The following is a 23,023-nucleotide window of genomic DNA, read 5'->3' as shown; positions in this document are numbered from 1 at the left end:
TGAATGCTTTGAATTTTATATGTGGTATAATTGCTAGTTAGCCTGTTGCAGAGCTGGACAAACAATCCACCTACCACTAATGTCACTATAAATGGTGGATAGAGGGCAGGATAGACCGTTAGACTGGTAGACTATATTGACCTGTGGTACAGTAACACATGGAAAAGCATAGTGCATAAGGAAGTACCAAAACACCTTGATATAAAGGAGGTGCATGCAAGCAGATGAGGAAATTTGGCCAGAATGGAAAACATTATATAGCAAAACCTGCAAAAGAGCAAAAGTTAACCAGGAGAAAAATTCACTACCTTCCCCTGTGCCGGGTTGGCAGGTAGTCTAGCTGTTAAGAAGGTTAGGTTCGTATCCCTGAACCAGCAAGGTGGGAAAATCTGCTGTTCTTAACCCCCAACGACAACTGCTCCTCGGGCGCGGTAGATGTTGATTAAGGCAGCCTGCACCTCTCTTATTCAGAGGGGTTGGGTTAAATGTGGAAGACACATTTCAGTTGTGCAACTAACTAGCTTTTCCCTTCCCAATAAAAAAAACACACAACCCTCCCCAAAATAAAACAGTACATTTTGATCTGTCCCTTAGAGAAAAACAGACATATTATTGACATAGAATTAACCTGTCTGGGAACGTGGGATGCTTGCGTCCCACCCTAGTCAACAGCCAGTGGAATCGCGTCGCGCGAAATACAAAACCTCATAAATGCTATAACTTCAATTTCTCAAACATATGACTATTTTACACCATTTTATAGATACACCTCTCCTGAATCAAACCACGTTGTCCGATTTCAAAAAGGCTTTACAGCAAAAGCAAAACATTAGATTATGTTAGGAGAGTACCCTGCCAAAACAAATCACACTGCCATTTTCAAAGCAACTAGCATGCATCACAAATACCCAAAACACAGCTAAATGCAGCACTAACATTTGACAATACATGCATTTTTTTGTTCGATAAAGTTCATATTTATATATAAAAACAACATTTTACATCGGCGCGTGACGTTGAGAAAATATTTTCCCTCAAATGCTTCCGGTGAATCAGCGCTACAATTTACAAAATTACTATTCGAAAACATTGTTAAAATGTAATATTGTCATTCAAAGAATTATAGATTAACATCTCGTGAATGCAACCGCATTGCCAGATTTAAAAATAACGTTACTGGGAAATCACACTTTGCAATAAACGACGTGGTATGCTCAGAAAAATAGGCTAGGCGATACATGTTAGCGCCATCTTGGAACCATCTAAAATCAAATATACTATTGTAAATATTCCCTTACCTTTGATTATCTTCATCAGAAGGCACTTCCAGGAATCCCAGGTCCACAACAAATGTAGTTTTGTTCGAAAAAGTTAATAATTTATGACCCAATAGTTCCTTCTTCTTAGTGCGTTCCGAAGGCTACTCATAATGTACTGAAGCGCGCGGGACTTGTCGTCGCGAATGTGCAAAAAATATATATTTACGTTCGTTCAAACATGTCAAACGTTGTATAACATAAATCTTTAGGGCCTTTTTCAACCAGAGCTTCAATAATATTCAAGGCGGACGATTGCATTGTCTTACTAAACGTTTTGGAACAAAAGGGTTCCCATGGGCGCCCGCGTCATAGTAGTAATGGCCCTCCCCCTGTGACCAACTTCCCAAGGCTCTCTTTGGGTCAGTTTCTACCATAGAAGACTCAAACCACTTTGTAAAGACTGTTGACATCTAGTGGAAGCCTTAGGAAGTGCTAAATGATTAATAAGTCCCTGTGTGTTTCAATGGCAAAGGCTTGAAGTGATTCCACACATCAGATTTCCACTTCCTGTTAGGATTTGTCTCAGGGTTTTGACTGCCATATGAGTTCTGTTATACTCACAGACACCATTCAAACGGTTTTAGAAACTTTAGAGTGTTTTCTATCCAAATATACCAATTATATGCATATTCTAGTTACTGGGCAGGAGTAGTAACCAGATAAAAAACGTACCCGATTTAATCCGGCCGTGCAAATACTGCCCCCTATCCCCAACAGGTTAACCTGTTAGGGCTAGGGGGCAGCATTGACACGGCTGGATAAAAAACATACCCGATTTAATCTGGTTACCACTCCTACTCAGTAACTAGAATATGCATATACTTATTACATATGGATAGAAAACACCCTAAATTTTCTAAAACTGTTTGAATGGTGTCTGTGAGTATAACAGAACTCAAATGGCAGGTCAAAACCTGAGAGATTCCTTTACAGGAAGTGGCCTGTCTGACCATTTCTGGAACTTCTTTGCCATCTCTATCATTTACTAAGGATCTCTGCTCTAACGTGACACTTCCCACGTCTTCCATAGGCTCTCAGAGCCCGGGAAAAAAGAGAATGTCGTCATTCCAGCCCCAGGCTGAAACACATTATCGCCTTTCTCAAGTGGCCCATCAAGAGACACTAGCTTATGCGCGTGACCCCGACCGCCCCCGCCTTTGGGATTTTTTTCCTCTGTTTGCCGAAAAGGAGATTCCCTGTCGGAATATTATCGCTTTTCACGAGAAAAATGACGTAAAAATTGATTTTAAACAGCGGTTGACATGCTTCGACGTACGGCAATGGAATACTTTGAATTTTATTGTCAGGAATTGCGCCAAGCGCCGACACTTCTTTACTATTTCGGATAGTGTCTGGAACGCATCGAACAAAACGCCGCTATTCGGATATAACGATGGATTATTTTGGACCAAACCAACATTTGTTATTGAAGTAGCTGTCCTGGGTGTGCATTCTGACGAAGACAACAAAAGGTAATGACATTTTTATAATAGTAAATATGATTATGGTGAGTGCTAAACTTGCCGGGTGTCTAAATAGCGAGCCCGTGATGCCTGGGCTATGTACTTAGAATATTGCAAAATGTGCTTTCACCAAAAAGCTATTTTAAAATCGGACATATCGAGTGCATAGAGGAGGTCTGTATCTATAATTCTTAAAATAATTGTTATGCTTTTTGTGAACGTTTATCGTGAGTAATTTAGTAAAATGTTAGCGAATTCCCCGGAAGTCCCCGAACGTCACATGCTAATGTAAAAAGCTGGTTTTTGATATAAATATGAACTTGATTGAACAAAACATGCATGTATTGTATAACATAATGTCCTAGGGTTGTCATCTGATGAAGATCATCAAAGGTGAGTGCTGCATTTAGCTGTCTTCTGGGTTTTGGTGACATTATATGCTGGCTTGAAAAATGGGTGTCTGATTATTTCTGGCTTGGTACTCTGCTGACATAATCTAATGTTTTGCTTTCGTTGTAAAGCCTTTTTGAAATCGGACAGTGTGGTTAGATTAACGAGAGTCTTATCTTTAAATGGCTGTAAAATAGTCATATGTTTGAGAAATTGAAGTAATAGGATTTTTAAGATTTTGAAAATCGCGCCACAGGCTGCAAGTGGCTGTTACGTAGGTGGGACGAATTCGTCCCGCCGGTCCCATAGAGGTTAAGCATAATGATTATGGCTCTAGATTGCAGGTAAAAGTAACTTCCAGACAGGGGCTATGCCCCCAGCCATCCTCACGTACTTTGTGCCCCCTCAGATGTTTATGGGTGCATGACGCCCCTGCACGCACATACACACAAACCAGATCACAAGCACTCCTCACCAGAATGAAGTGGACCATAACACGAAGAAGCTGAAGGCTGATTAGACTGTATCGTATTGGGAAGCCAGAAATATCTCTTTCTTTTTTCTCTTTCATTTCTGTTTGATGACAGCAGGGAGAGAGCATAGTACACTTGTAACGACTGGAGTATCATCTAAAACTTTTATCAAAACGCCCACACTTCAATTACCATGAAGCCTTCTCTCACCGTGTGCTCATGTGTGTATGTGCTCATGTGTGTATCATCCACTATTTTAGAAATATTTTCAGTGACCTGGTCAATGAGTGTTTCCATGGCGACTCTATCAGTGATGTCATCGGTGGTGTATCACAGCAGCTCGTCACCTCGTTGACACATTTGGCCTTGGAGCTCCCAGCATTCATCATGTCAAACAAAAGCAGTTCTCTCTCAAGCACCGGTCACGGCCCAATACAACAGAGGCCATCACTCTCTGTGGGTGTAGCAACTTCATGGTAAAGGACCTGAGGTCAAAACACTATTTGAATAATGTTTTTTAAACCTCCATCTCTCCCTCTCTGCAACAAAAGAATGAGTGGTGCACCTGGAAGGTTGAGTGTTCTTTGGAGAATGAAAGCTCCCACTCAGAGATTTGTCACACTATCCAGCATTATGCGTTTTATGGAAATTAGTGATTTCAACTGGAGTATTTTTGTGATTTATGCTCTTTGAAGGGGGTCTGTGGGAATGTCAGAAAATACTGTACACCCCATTACAGCCTTCAAACCACCAGGGAGAGATTTTGCAATTACAACTGTATCACAAAACTCCTTTCGACCCAACATGCAGTGCAGTGCGTACGTTTAACAAGAAAGAGAGACATTTTCGTTCAAGTCCAATTCTTCTCGAGTGTTCCAGAAAGTAGAACAAATTGTTACATTCTTGGTAGTTGCGTTCTTAGCTTGGCCTTTGTTTCGTGCACCTTGGAAGAACTGAGAGGTAAAGAAAGATTACTCCCTCGTTTCTCGTTCAGTCTATCATTCACAAAGGTACATGTACAAACTTACATCCAAGACCCCCCTCCTAGACCTTGACTATTTCAGATCTCTACACAAGCAATCCCGCCAAAAAATGGGCTATAAATGACTTCTCCATACTTTGTGAAAATGTCAGTCTGACAACCTCTAGCACTCTGTTTCGCACCTCCTCACAAAGATTGCAGCGTAGCTAACAGTTGGTATTATTGTTGAGTTTATTATTAACAACTATGTGGCTCTAGACATATTTACATTTGACATTCCAACAACACATGATATTTCGCAGGTTGACATTTATTGGGATGACTCATGTACTGGAGGCAGCACTGCAGAGTGATCACTAGCTGGCAGAGCCACAAAGAATTCAAATCGGATTTTAAATGTAACCCTAACCACACTGCTAACCATAATGTCTAACCTTAAATGAAGTCCAAAAGTTATTCTTTGTTTTCATGAATTTTAACCATGTAGCCAACTATAACTTTGCAGCTGGCCCATCTAGCAGAAACTGCTCAGTTCTGCCTCCAGGGCAAGACTCATGACAATAAATGTCAACCTGCTGATATTTCAGCAAAACACCAGACCAAACTCTCCAGTGGACGCATGAAGGTCCCAACTCTGGACATAAAGCTACTCTTTTCACAGGCTCAACCATCGAGCTCTCCTCCTCCCCAACGCTCCTCCTCCAACTCTCCTCTGCCCACTCTCAAATTAATCACTTTTTAAATAGACCACTGGAGAAAAGATAAGAGTGCAAATGCTATTCCATGTAACAGGTAAGTTATGACTTTCTGTCACAATTTTAGGAGAAAATTATTAAAACCCAAGACAGATGGCTTCTTTCATGTAAAAATATGCAGATAAATGTATTTTTATGTTACCATATATTAAGGTGCCAGAGATTACGTCAGAGAGAGCGTTTCTCAGAGGCTAGCCTAGCTCGGGCTCCGGCTCTGACGCTGGCTGGGTCTGTCGGCATGCCTTAATAAAATAATTACCTGTCCAGTAGCCAACAAATAATTAGGTGGCTACCGCCACTGCGACAGAGGGAGGGAGAGAGAGAAGGGGGGAGAGGGAAAGAGGTAGAGAGAAGATGCCAGGGTAAAGGACTCAATCCACACCTATGAGTCAGACCATCTCCAGTCTCTCTCTTTCTTTCTCCATGTCTGTCAGCAAAAGGGGAAGGGTCAATATGGTCGCTGTAATCAGATCATCTTAATTTAATGAAATGTAATCGTTAGCCTGGAACCCGTTGGCAGAATTATGTCATTTCCCCTCTTAAAGTGTCCTGTAATTAGGTACCGTTGAATTACGGATGGCACCAGGGTGGTATTACGCTTTCTTCAGAGATTGTTGAGTGTGTGTGTGGGAGTGTGTGTGTGTGTGTGTGCATTTCAAAATCTCCAAGCCGACTACGTGAAAAAAAGTCTGTCATGTTGCCCTTGAGCAAGGCACTTAACCCCAATTGCTCTGGATAAGTGCATCTGCTAAATTACTTAAATGTAAAATGTAAATGTGTGTGTGTGTGTGTGTGTGTGTGTGTGTGTGTGTGTGTGTGTGTGTTCGCTCACGCGTACTTGGGTCCGTCCTCAAGGCAGTCCATCACAAACATGCACCTGTTTCCTTTCACTAATCAACTAAAAACAACACTGTTGAAAGAGTCAGACTTTCCACTAATTCATTCATCACTTCATATTTTTACGATCTATAGTGTCTAGCTATCAAGACAGTTTTCATCTTTTCATACCAATAATTTTGTGTTCTTTTTGTTACTATTATTTGAGAACACACAGCCCAGGTGGGAGTAAGATGACTAGTGAGGGAGCAGCATTCCTCACTCTGATTTCATTAAGCTGTTCAACACAAACACTCCAAAGACTGAGAGAGAAAACGTCAGAAACAACTCAAGGATCCCAATTAAGAAGCACACCCATGCACGCCCTCACACTCGCACATGCACACTGACGGAATGGCAGAGTCATAAACTCAGAGTTTTTGCAACGGGGACATGTTCAAAGTGGGACTGTGCAGCCTGACTTTTTTTTCAATTTTTTTACTTTTTTTTAAAGAGGCAGTGCTCGGCAGAGCTGAACACCAAGCAGGCTCTTTCAGAGAGTTGTGTCACCCTGCTCTTTCACATTCAGCCACACAGCCCATGAGTCAGGAGAACAAAGAGGTAGAGACAGAGGGAGAAATGGAAAGAGCGGGATTTAAATGAAGACAGACAGATAGTGTGTTGGGAAGGACGGGGTGTGCGTGTGTGTGTGTGTGTGTGCGCGTGGTGTGTGCGCGTGACTGTGCGTATGTGTGTGTGGCTGTGCATGTGTGTCTGATAGAAAATAGATAATGACAGTTGCATTAATTAGCCCCTACTTTAGGGAGAGGGACAGAAATTAAAAAGAGGAGAGAAAAGAGGAGAGAAATAAAAGGATTTTTAAACGAGGGCACCTCATGCCTGTGAGAGGAGCGTCGCAACAAGGGCACACTAAAATTACCCCACACAAAAACTGACTTCAAGGAGAACATTTCAAACAACCTTTCAACTAGCTCTCACAGTCTCACATCAGAATTAGACATTCATCCATATTTCTTGAAGCGTTTAAATTTAGGCATTAACTCCGAAATCTTAAGGTTAGGCATTAACTCCGAATGGTTAAGGTAAGGGTTAAGGTTTGGGATATGCTTAAACCAAAAAAATCTAAAACATTATTATTTATTATTACGTAAATTTTGTGATATCCAATTGCGATCTTGTCTCATCGCTGCAACTCCCCAACGGGCTTGGGAGAGGCGAAGGTCGAGTCATGTGTCCTCCGAACCATGACCCGCCAAACCGCGCTTCTTAACACCCGCCCGCTTAACCCGGAAGCCAGTCACACCAATGTGTCGGAGGAAACACCATTCAACTGACGACCGAAGTCAGCCTGCAGGCGCCCGGCCCACCACAAGGAGTCGCTAGAGCGCAATGAGCCAAGTAAAGTCCCCTATGTGGATATGTACTTCTCCCTCCGAACACACACCATACTTTACAGTCAGTTCATACCCAACATTAACATAGTATCTACTCTGAGTATATAAAACATTATGAACACTTGCTCTTTCCATGACATAGACTGACCAGGTGAATCCAGGTGAAAGCTATGATCGCTTATTGAGGTCACTTGTTAAATCCACTTCATATCAGTGTAGATGAAGGGGAGGAGACCGGTTAAAAAAAATTTAAGCCTTGAGACAATTGAGACATGGATTGTGTATGTGTGTCACACAGCGGGTGAATGGGCCAGACATAAAATGTAAGTGCCTTTGAACAGGGTATGGTAGTAGGTGCCAGGCACACTGGTTTGTGTCAAGAACTGCACCGCTGCTGGGTTTTTCATGCTCAACAATTTCCTATGTGTATCAAGAATGGTCCACCAGCCAAAGGACATCCAGCCAACTTGACACAACTGTGGGAAGCATTGGAGTCAACATGGTCCAGCATCCCTGTGGAACGCTTTCGACACCTTGTAAAGTCCATGCCCTGACTAATTGAGGCTGTTCTGGAGGGCAAAATGGGTGGGGCTGTTCCTAATGTTTGGCATTATATTAGGAAGGTGTTCATAATGTTTGGTATACTCAGTGTATAGCTTCAAGGTTGCACATTCAGATGTATGGTATCTATCAGAAACCCATTCAAATAAGATCCCTTGTTCTACTGGAGAGATAAGAGAAAGAACTGATTACAGCGGCATCTCTCTCTCCCTCTATTTCTCGTTCACGCTCTTTCACCCCCCTGTATTTCTCCCTCTTTTCTTCCTTCACCCTCTCTCTCTCTCATTCTACTATCAGCCATTTCATGCATGAGACCAGATAGTGATATTAATTGCTATCCGTGAGCTTTGGCAGAGTGCACAGTTTAACGTTTAAATGTAATCATTTTTCCAACAGACCCGGGGATGACAGCGAGCAACCCGCTTGCATATTTCTGCTTCTTCATTTCCCGGGGGGAACAAAAGGACAGACAAAGGGTCAAAGGTGGGTCAAGGGTGAGGCTGCATAAAAGGAAGAAAAAGGAACCACCTGACTCTCGGTGTTCTAAATGACACACCAGGGCTTCCCTACGTGACACGTACACACTCCTGAAACACAGCCGTATGTATGGAACGTTTAAACGTTAAAAGAGCTATTTGTACTGCATCAGGTCGAACAACATTATTAAGAGGTTGTCACTCACGTTGCGCTTGAAGCACAGCAGTTAGCTAGCCTTCGACCTCAAGAAGAACCCTACTATCGAACTTGATGTTCGGAAGGTGTAAATCAAAATCAAATTCAAATCAAAATCAATGTGCAATGTGTTAACTGCTGATTGACAGCCCGTGAGGTCAGGCACATACAGTAGGCAGAGCATTTAGCTGTGTACTGCGCTGTGCTGTTTACTGTGTGTCACACCCTGACCAGGTGAACTCTTCTATTTTGGGTCAGGGTGTGGCATTTCTATAGTTTATTTTCTATGTTTTTGGTATAGCCTTGCTTTGGGGCGTATTTCTATGTTGGGTTCTGTCGATTCCCAATCAGAGACAGCTGTCACTAGTTGCCTCTGATTGGGGAATCATATTTAAGTTCCTTTTCCCCCCACGATGTTTGTGGGTTGTTGTCTCTTTTTGTTGGAGCAGTAGCGATACGTTTATTCTCTGTTTTGACCGTGTTATTTCAGTCTGTAATAAATAACATGAGTTCGCTCCCAACTGCGCCTTGGTCCACTTCTTCCTTCCTGCACGACGATTGTTACAGAACAACCCACCAAACCAGGACCAAGCAGCGGGAGGAAAAGTAGCGCGAGAGATGGGCTCGCGAGGGAAAGGAGTTCTGGACCTGGGAGGAGATCATGTCGGGGAAAGGACCCTGGTGGAAGGATTCCCAGGTCGAGGAGGTGATGCCAGCCGGTGGAAGGAGTCGCAGGCGGCGGTCGAGGAGGCCCGGAAGACACCCCCAAGAATTGTTTTTGGGGGGGGCTAATGGGGTGGTCCGGAAGGGCAGAGGAAGAGCCCAGACCACTGCTCTCGTGGGGGATAACGGCGAAGGAGGAGGCAGAGATGTGGCAGGTCCTGGAGGTCCTGCGTAGGGACAGCGTGGAGGAAGAGCCTTGGGTGGCAGAGGTGCGCACGGTATCGCCAGTGCGCCTGCACAGCCCAGTGCGCTCTGTGCCAGCGCCCCACATTTGCCGGGCTAGGGGGAGTGTTCAGCGAGGACGTGTTGTGCCGGCTCAGCGCTCCTGGCCTCCGGTGCCCCCTCTCGGTCCGATGTATCCTGCGCCGAGGACGCGCACTGTGTCTCCGGTACGGCTGCACAGCCCAGTGCGTTCTGTGCCAGCGCTCCACACTTGCCAGGCTAAGGTGGGTGTTGAGCCAGAACGGGTGATGTCAGCTGTGCACTCCAGACCTCCAGTGCGCCTCCTCGGTCCAGGATATCCGGCGCCGCTTATGCGCACTGTGTCGCCGGTGTGCGGTCACAGTCCAGTCCGGCCCGTCCCTGCTCCCCGCACCAGGTTAGTGGTGCGTGTCCTCAGTCCTGTCCGGCCCATCACTGCTCCCCGCACCAAGCCAGTGGTGCGTGTCCCCAGTCCTGTCCGGCCCATCCCTGCTCCCCGCACCAGGTTAGTGGTGCACGTCCCCAGTCCAGTCCGGCCCGTCCCTGCTCCCCGCACCAAGCCAGTGGTGTGTGGCCCCAGTCCAGTCCGGCCCGTCCCTGCTCCCCGCACCAGGTTAGTGGTGCGTGTCCCCAGTCCTGTCCGGCCCATCCCTGCTCCCCGCACCAGGTTAGTGGTGCACGTCCCCAGTCCAGTCCGGCCCGTCCCTGCTCCCCGCACCAGGTTAGTGGTGCGTGTCCCCAGTCCTGTCCGGCCCATCCCTGCTCCCCGCACCAGGTTAGTGGTGCGCGTCCCCAGTCCAGTCCGGCCCGTCCCTGCTCCCCGCACCAAGCCAGTGGTGTGTGGCCCCAGTCCAGTCCGGCCCGTCCCTGCTCCCCGCACCAGGTTAGTGGTGCTTGTCCCCAGTCCTGTCTGGCCCGTCCCTGCTCCCCGCACCAGGTTAGTGGTGCATGTCCACAGTCCTGTCCGGCCCATCCCGGCTCCCCGCACCAAGCCGGTGGTGCGTGTCCCCAGTCCAGTCCGGCCCGTCCCTGCTCCCCGCACCAGGTTGGTGGTGCGTGTCCCCAGGCCAGTCCGGCCCGTCCCTGCTCCCCGCACCAGGTTGGTGGTGCGTGTCCCCGGTCCTGTCCGGCCCGTCCCTGTTCCCCGCACCAGGCCCACGGCGCGTGTCCACAGTCCGGCACGGCCTGTGTCCGGTCCACCGGTGACCAGTCCTGTTCCGGTCGGCGGCTCCGCTCCGGAGCCTGAGCATGCCGCTCCACCGTGGTCCAGTCCGGGCCAGAGGGGTAGGGCTAGGGTGGAGGCAGGGGGAGAAACACGCCCGGGGCCAGAGCCTCCACCGAGGGTGAGGCGCCCACCCGGGTCCCCCCCCTAATAGACTTTAGGTTGGTGCGCCGGAGTACGCACCGTTGGAGGGGGGTACTGTCACGCCCTGACCAGGTGAACTCTTCTATTTTGGGTCAGGGTGTGGCATTTCTATAGTTTATTTTCTATGTTTTTGGTATAGCCTTGCTTTGGGGCGTATTTCTATGTTGGGTTCTGTCGATTCCCAATCAGAGACAGCTGTCACTAGTTGCCTCTGATTGGGGAATCATATTTAAGTTCCTTTTCCCCCCACGATGTTTGTGGGTTGTTGTCTCTTTTTGTTGGAGCAGTAGCGATACGTTTATTCTCTGTTTTGACCGTGTTATTTCAGTCTATAATAAATAACATGAGTTCGCTCCCAGCTGCGCCTTGGTCCACTTCTTCCTTCCTGCACGACGATCGTTACACTGTGTTACAATTCAATTGGTGCGTGCCGCACTGTGTGCTAACCGCTCCGTTGCTATCCTGGAAAATAACTTTGTTTTACTTGGATGAGAGCTCTCTCTCTCTCTAACGTACAGGTTCATCTGTGTCTTCTGATAGTTCACCTCTGTAAACAAGTCCGTTTTGTTTCTCTGTCATCTGGTAATCATATGGAAGCTCCTGTAGTTTGATGTTTTATTCTCAGAGAGAATGAGAAATCAATGGCACCCTTAGGCAGACCCGCACATGCATACTGGTAAATATACAAACACACTCCTGTGAAGTTAAAGGTAGATTCGTGTAGATCATGGGATTAATCCCATAATCTGAACACCATGTCCCCTGGATTTAGCTAGAGGATTATCAATTAACTATCTGTCTGTACTCGTGTGTGTGTGTGTGTGTGTGTGTGTGTGTGTGTGTGTGTGTGTGTGTGTGTGTGTGTGTGTGTGTGTGTGTGTGTGATCCTGTGTGTATGTGGGTTTGTGTCTGTCCGTGCATGTTTGTGTGCGCTTGTACTTGTGTGTGTGTGTGTGTGTGTGTGTGTGTGTGTGTGTGATCCTGTGTGTATGTGGGTTTGTGTTTGTCCGTGCATGTTTGTGTGCGCTTGTACTTATATATGTGTGTGTGTGTGTGTGTGTGTGTGTGATCCTGTGTGTATGTGGGTTTGTGTTTGTCCGTGCATGTTTGTGTGCGCTTGTACTTATGTGTGTGTGTGTGTGTGTGTGTGTGTGTGTGTGTGTGTGTGTGTTTGTGTTTGTCCGTGCATGTTTGTGTGCGCTTGTACTTATGTATGTGTGTGTGTGTGTGTGTGTGTGTGTGTGTGTGTGTGTGTGTGATCCTGTGTGTATGTGGGTTTGTGTTTGTCCGTGCATGTTTGTGTGCGCTTGTACTTGTGTGTGTGTGTGTGTGATCCTGTGTGTATGTGGGTTTGTGTTTGTCCGTGCATGTTTGTGTGCGCTTGTACTTATATATGTGTGTGTGTGTGTGTGTGTGTGTGTGTGTGTGATCCTGTGTGTATGTGGGTTTGTGTTTGTCCGTGCATGTTTGTGTGCGCTTGTACTTATGTGTGTGCGTGTGTGTGTGTGTGTGCGTGATCCTGTGTGTATGTGGGTTTGTGTTTGTCCGTGCATGTTTGTGTGCGCTTGTACTTATGTATGTGTGTGTGTGTGTGTGTGTGTGTGTGTGTGTGTGTGTGTGTGTGTGTGTGTGTGTGTGTGTGTGTGTGTGTGTGTGTGTGTGTTCGTTTACCCCGTTCTTGTTCGCCTCATTACAGCCCTACATTAGCCAGGTCTTAGGCGATCCTATCAGTACCCCACGCCCCCAGACACACCACCATCAAATTAGCCAGTGTGTGTTAGCTAATGGGCTAGAGATGGCTGGTTGGATAGGGAGGGAAGGAGTGCCGCTGATAATCGCTTCTAGGGGGTGAAACACTTTGTACACCTTGCCTGTTGGCACCCTCCCAGTACTCTATGAAAACGTGCCCTCCTCAACTCAGCCATCCATTTTATTTTACCTCCACCTGAGAGGTCCAGGGGGTCCGGTCATAAAACACTCTGATCCATATCTGGGATGAGCCTGCTGTAAAGTTAGCTTGTTGTCTGATATCAGTACATGTGTTGGGTGCTTTAAAAGTGTTTTCTATTTTGTGCGTGTGTGGAGGGTCATTTTGGGTCTCTCTCCTCAGGCAAGATAATACGTTTGGGAGAGAACCAGAGAAAGACTCAGCCTATATGTAATCACTGAGACGGTTCTGTATTGTTCCCTGTGTTCTTCCTCAGAGAAGGAAATGTTTTGAGGCTTTAAAAAGTCATGAAGGGAATGGAAAAGATCATCCTTCTGTCATCCACATCTTTAAATATCGTCTGAGCGTTAGATGTCCTGAAGATGTTTACGATCCATAAAGCAGTGTGACTGGCTCACTGTGAGTCTTGTGCACACGTAAACAAACACACACATAGCTCGCCCCCTCCCACCCCCCATTTCCCTGTACAACAAATCAAATCAAATGATATTTTGTCACATTTTGAATACAACAGGTGTAGACCTTACAGGGAAATGCTTACTTTCAAGCCCTTAACCAACAATGCAGTTTTAAGAAAATACAAAAGAATTTAAAAAAAGAGAGAAGAATAACAAATAATTAAAGAGCAGCAGTAAATAACAATAGCATGGCTATATACAGGAGGTACCGGTACAGTGTCAATGTCAATATGCAGGGGCACTGATGTCGAGGTAATTGAGGTAATATGTACATGTAGCTAGAGTTATTAAAGTGACTATGCATAGATAATAACAGATAGTAGCAAAGGGGGGGGTAGAAGCTATTTTAGGAGCCTCTTGGAACTAGACTTGGCGCTCCGGTACTGCTTGCCATGAGGACTTGTGAGACTTGTGAGGCATCTTGCTGTGCTACTATCTCTAACCAGAATAGAAAGAGGAGTGGGAGGCCCCGGTGCACAACTGAGCAAGAGCACAAGTACATTAGAGTGTCTAGTTTGAGAAACAGACGCCTCACAAGTCCTCAACTGGCAGCTTCATTAAATAGTACCCGCAAAACGCCAGTCTCAACGTCAACAGTGAAGAGGCGACTCCGGGATAACTCAAACTAGACACTCTAATGTACTTGTCCTCTTGCTCAGTTGTGCACCGGGGCCTCCCACTCCTCTTTCTATTCTGGTTAGAGATAGTTTGCGCTGTTCTGTGAAGGCAGTAGTACACAGCGTTGTACGAGATCTTCAGTTTCTTGGCAATTTCTCGCATGGAATAGCCTTCATTTCTCAGAACAAGAGTAGACTGACAAGTTTCAGAAGAAAGTTATTTGTTTCCGGTCATTTTGACCCTGTAATCTAACCCACAAATGCTAGGCTCCAGATACTCAACAAGTCTAAAGAAGGTCAGTTTTATTTCTTCTTTTATCAGGACAACAGTTTTCAGCTGTGCTAACATAATTGCAAAGGGTTTTCTAATGATCAATTAGCCTTTTTAAAATGATAAACTTGGATTAGCTAACACAACGTGCCATTGGAACACAGGAGTGATGGTTGCTGATAATGGGCCTCTGTACACCTATGTAGATATTCCATAAAAAATCAGCAGTTTTCAGCTACATTTATTAATTTGATGTTATTTTAATGGACCAAAAATGTTATTTTCTTTCAAAAACAAGGACATTTCTAAGTGACCAGAAACTGTTGAAGGGTAGTGTAGTCCAGTCTTTGCTAGCAAAGCAGTCCTGTAGTTTAGCATCTGCTTCATCTGACCACTTTTTTATAGACCGCGTCACTGGTGCTTCCTGCATTAATTCTTGCTTGTAAGCAGGAATCAGGAGGATAGAATTATGGTCAGATTTACCAAATGGAGGGCAAGGGAGAGCTTTGTACGTGTCTCTGTGTGTGGAGTAAAGGTGGTCTAGAATTTTTTTTCTTCTGGTTGCACATTTAACATGCTGATAGAAATTAGGTAAAACTGATTTAAGATTCCCTGCATTAACGTCCCCGGCCACTAGGAGCACCGCCTCTGGATGAGCATTTTCCTGTTTGCTTATGGCGGTATACAGCTCATTGAGGGCAGTTTTGGTGCCAGCATCTGTCTGTGGTGGTATGTGGACAGCTACGAAAAATACAGATGAAAACTCTCTAGGTAGATAGTGTGGTCTACAGCTTATCATGAGATACTCTACCTCAGGTGAGCAAAACCTTGAGACTTCCTTAGACATCGTGCACCAGCTGTTTTTCACATATATGCATAGGCCCCCACCCCGTGTCTTACCAGAGGCTGCTGGTCTGTCTTGCCGATGGAGTGTATAACCTGCCAGCTGTATGTTCTTAATGTCGTCGTTCAGCCACGACTCGGTGAAACATAAGATATTACAGTTTTTAACCTGTTGGGGCTAGGGGGCAGTATTTTCACGGCTGGATAAAAAAACGTCATGTTGGGTACCCTCGTTCCAAAACGTTTTAAAAGAGAATGCATTCGTCCACCTTGAATATTATTCATGTTCTGGTTAAAAAAGGCCCTAATGATTTATGCTATACAACGTTTGACATGTTTGAACGAACGAAAATATATTTTTTCCCCTCGTTCATGACGAGAAGTCCGGCTGGCTTAGATCATGTGCTAACAACACAGATCTTTTTGGATATAAATGATGAGGTTTTTTGAACAAAACTACATTCGTTATGGACCTGTGATACCTGGAAGTGACATCTGATGAAGAGAATCAAAGGTAATGGATTATTTACATAGTATTTTCGATTTTAGATCTCCCCAACATGACGTCTAGTCTGTATCGCAACGCGTATTTTTCTGGGCGCAGTGCTCAGATTATTGCAAAGTGTGATTTCCCAGTAAGGTTATTTTTAAATCTGGCAAGTTGATTGCGTTCAAGAGATGTAAATCTATAATTCTTTAAATGACAATATAATATTTTACCAATGTTTTCTAATTTTAATTATTTAATTTGTGGTGCTGACTTGACTGCCGGTTATTGGAGGGAAACGATTTCCTCAACATCAATGCCATAGTAAAACGCTGTTTTTGGATATAAATATGAACTTGATAGAACTAAAAATGCATGCATTGTCTAACATAATGTCCTAGGAGTGTCATCTGATGGAGATTGTAAAAGGTTAGTGCATCATTTTAGCTGGTTTTATGGTTTTGGTGACCCTGTCTTTGAATTGACAAAACATTACACACAGCTATTGTCAATGTACTCTCCTAACATAATCTAACTTTATGCTTTCGCCGTAAAACCTTTTTGAAATCGGACAACGTGGTTAGATTAAGGAGATGTTTATCTTTCAAAGGGTGTAAGATAGTTGTATGTTTGAAAAATTTGAATTTTGACATTTATTTGGTTTCAAATTTGCCGCTCTTGAAATGCACCTGCTGTTGATGGAGTGCACCACGGGGGGGACGCTAGCGTCCCACCTAGCCCATAGAGGTTAATGTCCCGTTGGTAGGATATACGTGCTTTCAGCTCATCCCATACATTTTCCAGCGATTGAACATTAGCTAGCAGGATGGAAGGCAAGGACAGATTAGCCACTCTCCACTTGATCCTCACAAGGCACCCTGATCTTTTTCCACTAAATCTAATTTTCCATCTCTAGCGAATCACGGGCATCTGGGCCTGGTCGGGTGTCCTGTAGTATATCCCTCTCGTCCGACTCATTGAAAAATAACTATTCATCCAATTTGAGGTGAGCAATCGCAGTTCTGATGTCCAGAAGCTCCTTTCGGTCATAAGAGACAGTAGCAGCAACATTATGTACAAAACAAGTTACGAACAACGCAAAAAAACAAACAAAATAGCATGGTTGGTTAAGAGCCAATAAGACAGCAGCCCTCCCCTCCGGCGCCATCGAGAGCATCCTGAGCACCCCCTGTTGGTGCGTCTGACTGTGACTGTTTTATCTCTGTGTCATCTGGTTGGGCGATTTCTGTTGTTGTTTTAATTTGTTTTTTTGTTTGTTTGTTTGTTTATCTGTTTTTCTGTCTGATTTAAACTTCTTATGTTGAAAAGTGAAAATAAAGTGCTCAGTTCAGATGAGAGTGACTTTCTGTACTCACCAGTCATGTGCATGAAGAGTTGCTGTGTTGTTCATCGATGTTTCACTAGCTGGGTCTTTGGCTATGGGGACCATGGTTGGGCCGTGGACACAAAGCTGTAAAACTACTAGACTACACCATCTTGGGAGAACATATTCCCTTCCTGTCTTACACTCCATTACATTCAACACTATCTGACTGAGAATGCCATTATTAGCAAACACAGCCAATTCAGAATTCCATCATGCTTTGCATGGTGGTAATAAGCCTGATTAGGAATGTCACATAATCTGCCTGTGTTAGCTTAATAACGACTAAGTGACTTCTATTTCCTCCCGGTCCATACCCCAACACCACAACCTCAGCCCTATACCCCCATCCCTATCTCCAGCCTCAGCTCCCCTCAGTCCCATCAGAGAGAAATCAACACTTAAATAAATTAACTTCCATTCCCCGCCAGCACTATTACACAGAGCAGAGCAGGATGGGTTAAGCGAATTGGTTTTACTAGCTAACATTCTTTAAATTGCTTCAGCTAATGTCCGACGAAATTAGCAAGGCCAATGTGAAGGAGATACACTCACTTTCTCCATTCAATTCAATTGAAAGGGCTTTTTTGGCATGGGAAACATACACTTACTGTTCTATTGAACTATAGAACGGGCAAAATAAGTGGCCTAAGCGACGTGGAGCGTGGTATGATCGTCAGTTCCAGTATCTCAGAAACGCCCTGCCTCCTGGGATTTTCACACGTGACAGTGTCTAGGGTTTACCGAGAATGGTGCGACGAACAAAAAACATCCAGTCAACGCCATTCCTGTGGGCGAAAACCACTCGTTGATGAGAGGTCAAAAGGAGAGTGGCAAGAATCGTGCAAGCTGACATGCAAATAGCGGCGCAGTACAACAGCAGTGTGCAGAACGGAATCTCAGAATGCACAACTCGCCGGTCCTGGTCACAGACAGGCTATTTGCAGCAGACGACCACACTGGGTTCCACTCTTATCAGCTAAAAACAAGAAGAAGCGGCTCCAGTGGGAACACCATCACCAACACAGGACAATTGAGGAGTGGAAAAACATTGTCTGGTCCGACGAACCCAGGTTCCCTGTTGCGTCATGCTGATGGCAGAGTCAGGATTTGGCGTAAGCTGCATGAGTCCATGGATCCATCCTGCCTGGTGTCAACGGTACAGGCTGGTGGCTGTGGTATAATGGTGTGGGGAATGTTTTCCTGGCACACATTAGGTCCCTTGATATCAATTGATCAATGTGTCCATGCCCTGAAGAATTCAGTCTGTTCTGGATGCAAACGGGGGTACTAGATGGGTGTACCTAATAAACTGGCCACTAAGTGTATATTTACATTTACAAAGCAAGTAAAGATCTCTCTCTCATTCATACCAGCTGTATTTCTGCCTGCTTGAATAGCAATAGCTCAGATACACATGAAACATGAAATGACCCCAGGAATCGAAAGAACATCGCTAAGGGATATACAATATCACTTTCAAAATGGGTTAATCTTTCCTTTAACGCCAACCCTGTTATGTGAACTGAACTGTGGTTTTAATATGGTGAAACTATTTATTTTTAAAATATTTTTTCTAAAGAAACATTTAACGTCTAATAGTCAAATCATTGTGTAAAGGCAGTGAGCTGGTTCTACTCTTTTTGGCCATTTTCTGCTGTTTTGTGATGGGGAAAAAAAATGGGTTCGAGCATAACACGTCAACCTTGTTACCCATAGATATTCAGGCTAGAATTTATTTTACAATATTGTTTTTTTGAAGCTTGCATTCAATTGCCCCTCCCTGTTGCACACAATAAGATTCCAGTTCCCCTGCCACAAGGGGATTTATGGGATTTATGAAATCATCAACCCTGTTACGGTCAACCCTGTTAAGGTCAACCCTGTCAAGGTCAACCCTGTTACTTTATTGTTACTTTATTTGTCACTTAACAGGTACTTAACTTAGTAATTATTTTTATTTTTTACCTCTTGAGATGGGAAAACATGTTTTTTTATTATTTTAAACATGTGCTCTTTTTAATTTTTTTATTTCACCTTTATTTAACCAGGTAGGCTAGTTGAGAACAAGTTCTCATTAACAAATGCGACCTGGCCAAGATAAAGCAAAGCAGTCCGACACAAACAACAACAAAGTTACACATGGAATAAACAAACATACAGTCAATAACACAATAGAGAAAAAGTCTATATACAGTGTGTGCAAATGAGGTAAGATAAGGGAGGTAGAAAATAAATAGGCAATAGTGGCGAAATAATTACAATTTAGCAATTAAACACAGGAGTGATAGATGTGCAAAAGATGAATGTGCAAGTAGAGATACTGGGGTGCAAAGGAGCAACAAAAAAAAAAATAAAAAAAATAACAGTATGGGAATGAGGCAGTTGGATGGGCTATTTACAGATGGGCTATGTACATTTTACATTTTTACATTTTAGTCATTTAGCAGACGCTCTTATCCAGAGCGACTTACAGTAGTGAATGCATACATTTCATTTCATGCATTTTTTATATTTTTTAATTTTTTTTGTACTGGCCCCCCGTGGGAATCGAACCCACAACCCTGGCGTTGCACACACCATGCTGGCGTTGCAAACACCATGCTCTACCAACTGAGCCACAGGGAAGACCATGTACAGGTGCAGTGATCTGTGAGCTGCTCTGACAGCTGGTGCTTAAAGTTAGTGAGGGAGATATGGGTCGGAGATATTGGTCTCCAGCTTCAGTGATTTCTGCAATTTGTTCCAGTCATTGGCAGCAGAGAACTGTAAGGAAAGGCGGCCAAAGGAGGAATTGGCTTTGGAGGTGACCAGTGAAATATACCTGCTGGAGCGCGTGCTACAGGTGGGTGCTGCTATGGTGACCAGTGAGCTGAGATAAGGCGGGGCTTTACCTAGCAAAGACTTATAGATGACCTGGAACCAGTGGGTTTGGCGATGAATGTGAAGCGAGGGCCAGCCAACGAGAGCATACAGGTCACAGTGGTGGGTAGTATATGGGGCTTTGGTGACAAAACGGATGGCACTGTGATAGACTGCATCCAATTTGCTGAGTAGAGTGTTGGAGGCTATTTTGTAAATGACATCGCCGAAGTCAAGGATCGGCAGGATAGTCAGTTTTACGAGGGTATGTTTGGCAGCATTAATGAAGGATGCTTTGTTGCGAAATAGGAAGCCGATTCTAGATTTAATTTTGGATAGGAGATGCTTAATGTGAGTTTGGAAGGAGAGTTTACTGTCTAACCAGACACCTAGGTTTTTGTAGTTGTCCACATATTCTAAGTCAGAACCGTCCAGAGTAGTGATGCTGGACAGGCGGGCAGGTGCGGGCAGTGATCAGTTGAAGAGCATGCATTTAGTTTTACTTGCATTTAAGAGCAGTTGGAGGCCACGGAAGGAGAGTTGTATGGCATTGAAGCTTGTCTGGAGGTTAGTTAACCTCCCTTGAAATCGGACAATGTGGTTAGATTAACGAGAGTCTTGTCTTTAACCTCCCTGGGCAAGGTGGGACGCTTGCACCATTTTAAAGACAAGACTCTCGTTAATCTAACCACACTGTCCGATTTCAAAAAGGCTTTACAGCGAAAGCAAAACATTAGATTATGTCAGGAGAGTACCCTGCCAAAAATAATCACACAGCCATTTTCAAAGCAAGCCTATATGTCACAAAAACCAAAACCACAGCTAAATGCAGCACTAACCTTTCATGATCTTCATCAGATGACATTCCTAGGACATTATGTTATACAATACATGCATGTTTTGTTCAATCAAGTTCATATTTATATCAAAAAACAGCTTTTTACATTAGCCTGTTGATGTTCAGAACTAGCATACTTCACCGCAAACTTCCGGTGAATTTACTTAATTACTCATGATTAACGTTCACAAAATACATAACAATTATTTTAAGAATTATAGATACAGAACTCCTATATGCAATTGCGGTGTCAGATTTTAAAATAGCTTTTCGGGGAAAGCACATTTTGCAATATTCTGAGTAGATAGCCCGGCCATCACGGCTGCCTAATTTGACACCCACCAAGTTTGGCCCTCACCAAACTCAGATTTACTATAAGAAAAATTGGATTACCTTTGCTGTTCTTCATCAGAATGCACTCCCAGGACTTCTACTTCAACAACAAATGTTGTTTTGGTTCGAAATAATCCATAGTTATATTGAAATAGCTCCGTTTTGTTCATGCGTTCAGGTAACTATCCGAAGGGTGACGCGCGAGCGCATTTCATGACCAAAAAATTCAAAATATTCCATTACCGTACTTCGAAGCATGTCAAACACTGTTTAACCTCTTGGGGCTAGGTGGGACGCTAGCGTGCCACCCGTGGTGCACTCCATCAACAGCAGGTGCATTTCAAGAGCGGCAAATTTGAATCCAAATAAATGTCAAAATTCAAATTTTTCAAAAATACAACTATGTTACACCATTTGAAAGATAAACATCTCCTTAATCTAACCACGTTTTACGATTTCAAAAAGGTTTTACGGCGAAAGCATAAATTTAGAGTATGTTAGGACAGTACATTTACAAGAGTTGTGTGTAATGTTTTGTCAAGTCAAAGACAGGGTCACCAAAACCATAAAACCAGCTAAAATGATACACTAACCTTTTACAATCTCCATCAGATGACACTCCTAGGACATTATGTTAGACAATGCATGCATTTTTAGTTCTATCAAGTTGATATTTATATCCAAAAACAGCGTTTTACTATGGCATTGATGTTGAGGAAATCGTTTCCCTCCAATAACCGGCAGTCAAGTCAGCGTCACAAATTAAATAATTAAAATTAGAAAACATTGGTAAAATATTATATTGTCATTTAAAGAATTATAGATTTACATCTTTTGAACGCAATCAACTTGCCAGATTTAAAAATAACCTTACTGGGAAATCACACTTTGCAATAATCTGAGCACTGCGCCCAGAAAAATACGCGTTGCGATACAGACTAGACGTCATGTTGGGGAGATCTAAAATCGAAAATACTATGTAAATAATCCATTACCTTTGATTCTCTTCATCAGATGTCACTTCCAGGTATCACAGGTCCATAACGAATGTAGTTTTGTTCAAAAAAGCTCATCATTTATGTCCAAAAATCTCCGTCTCGTTAGCACATGATGTAAGCCAGCCGGACTTCTCGTCATGAACGAGGGGAAAAAATATATTTCCGTTCGTTCAAACATGTCAAACGTTGTATAGCATAAATCATTAGGGCCTTTTTTAACCAGAACATGAATAATATTCAAGGTGGACGAATGCATACTCTTTTATAACGTATTGGAACGAGGGTACCCAACATCAACTCGCGCGCAAGGTGTCTAATGGGCCATCATCGTTCCATGGCTCTTGTTCGGTCAGATCTCCCTCCAGAAGACTCAAAACACTTTGTAAAGGCTGGTGACATCTAGTGGAAGCAATAGGAAGTGCCAAAATATTCCCAAACCCCTGTGTTTTTCAATGGGATAGGTTTAAAGTCAATACAACACATCAGGTATCCACTTCCTGTCAGAAAATGTCTCAGGGTTTTGCCTGCCAAATGAGTTCTGTTATACTCACAGACACCATTCAAACAGTTTTGGAAACTTTAGAGTGTTTTCTATCCATATATAATAAGTATATGCATATTGTAGTTACTGGGTAGGATTAGTAACCAGATTAAATCGGGTAAAAAAAATTTATCCAGACGTGCAAATGCTGCCCCCTAGACCCAACAGGTTAAAATCAACTTTTAAGTGATTTTTCTCGTAAAATAGCGATAATATTCCAACCGGGCGACGTTGTATTCGTTCAAAGACTGACACGGAGCCTAGCCTCAGTGCAGTGGGCAGCTGGGAAGAGGTGCTCTTATTCCCC

The sequence above is a fragment of the Salmo salar genome, chromosome ssa09 (genome assembly GCF_905237065.1).
Source record: "Salmo salar chromosome ssa09, Ssal_v3.1, whole genome shotgun sequence".
In the NCBI taxonomy this organism is placed as follows: Eukaryota; Metazoa; Chordata; class Actinopteri; order Salmoniformes; family Salmonidae; genus Salmo; species Salmo salar.
Note: the sequence above shows the minus strand (reverse complement) of the source record.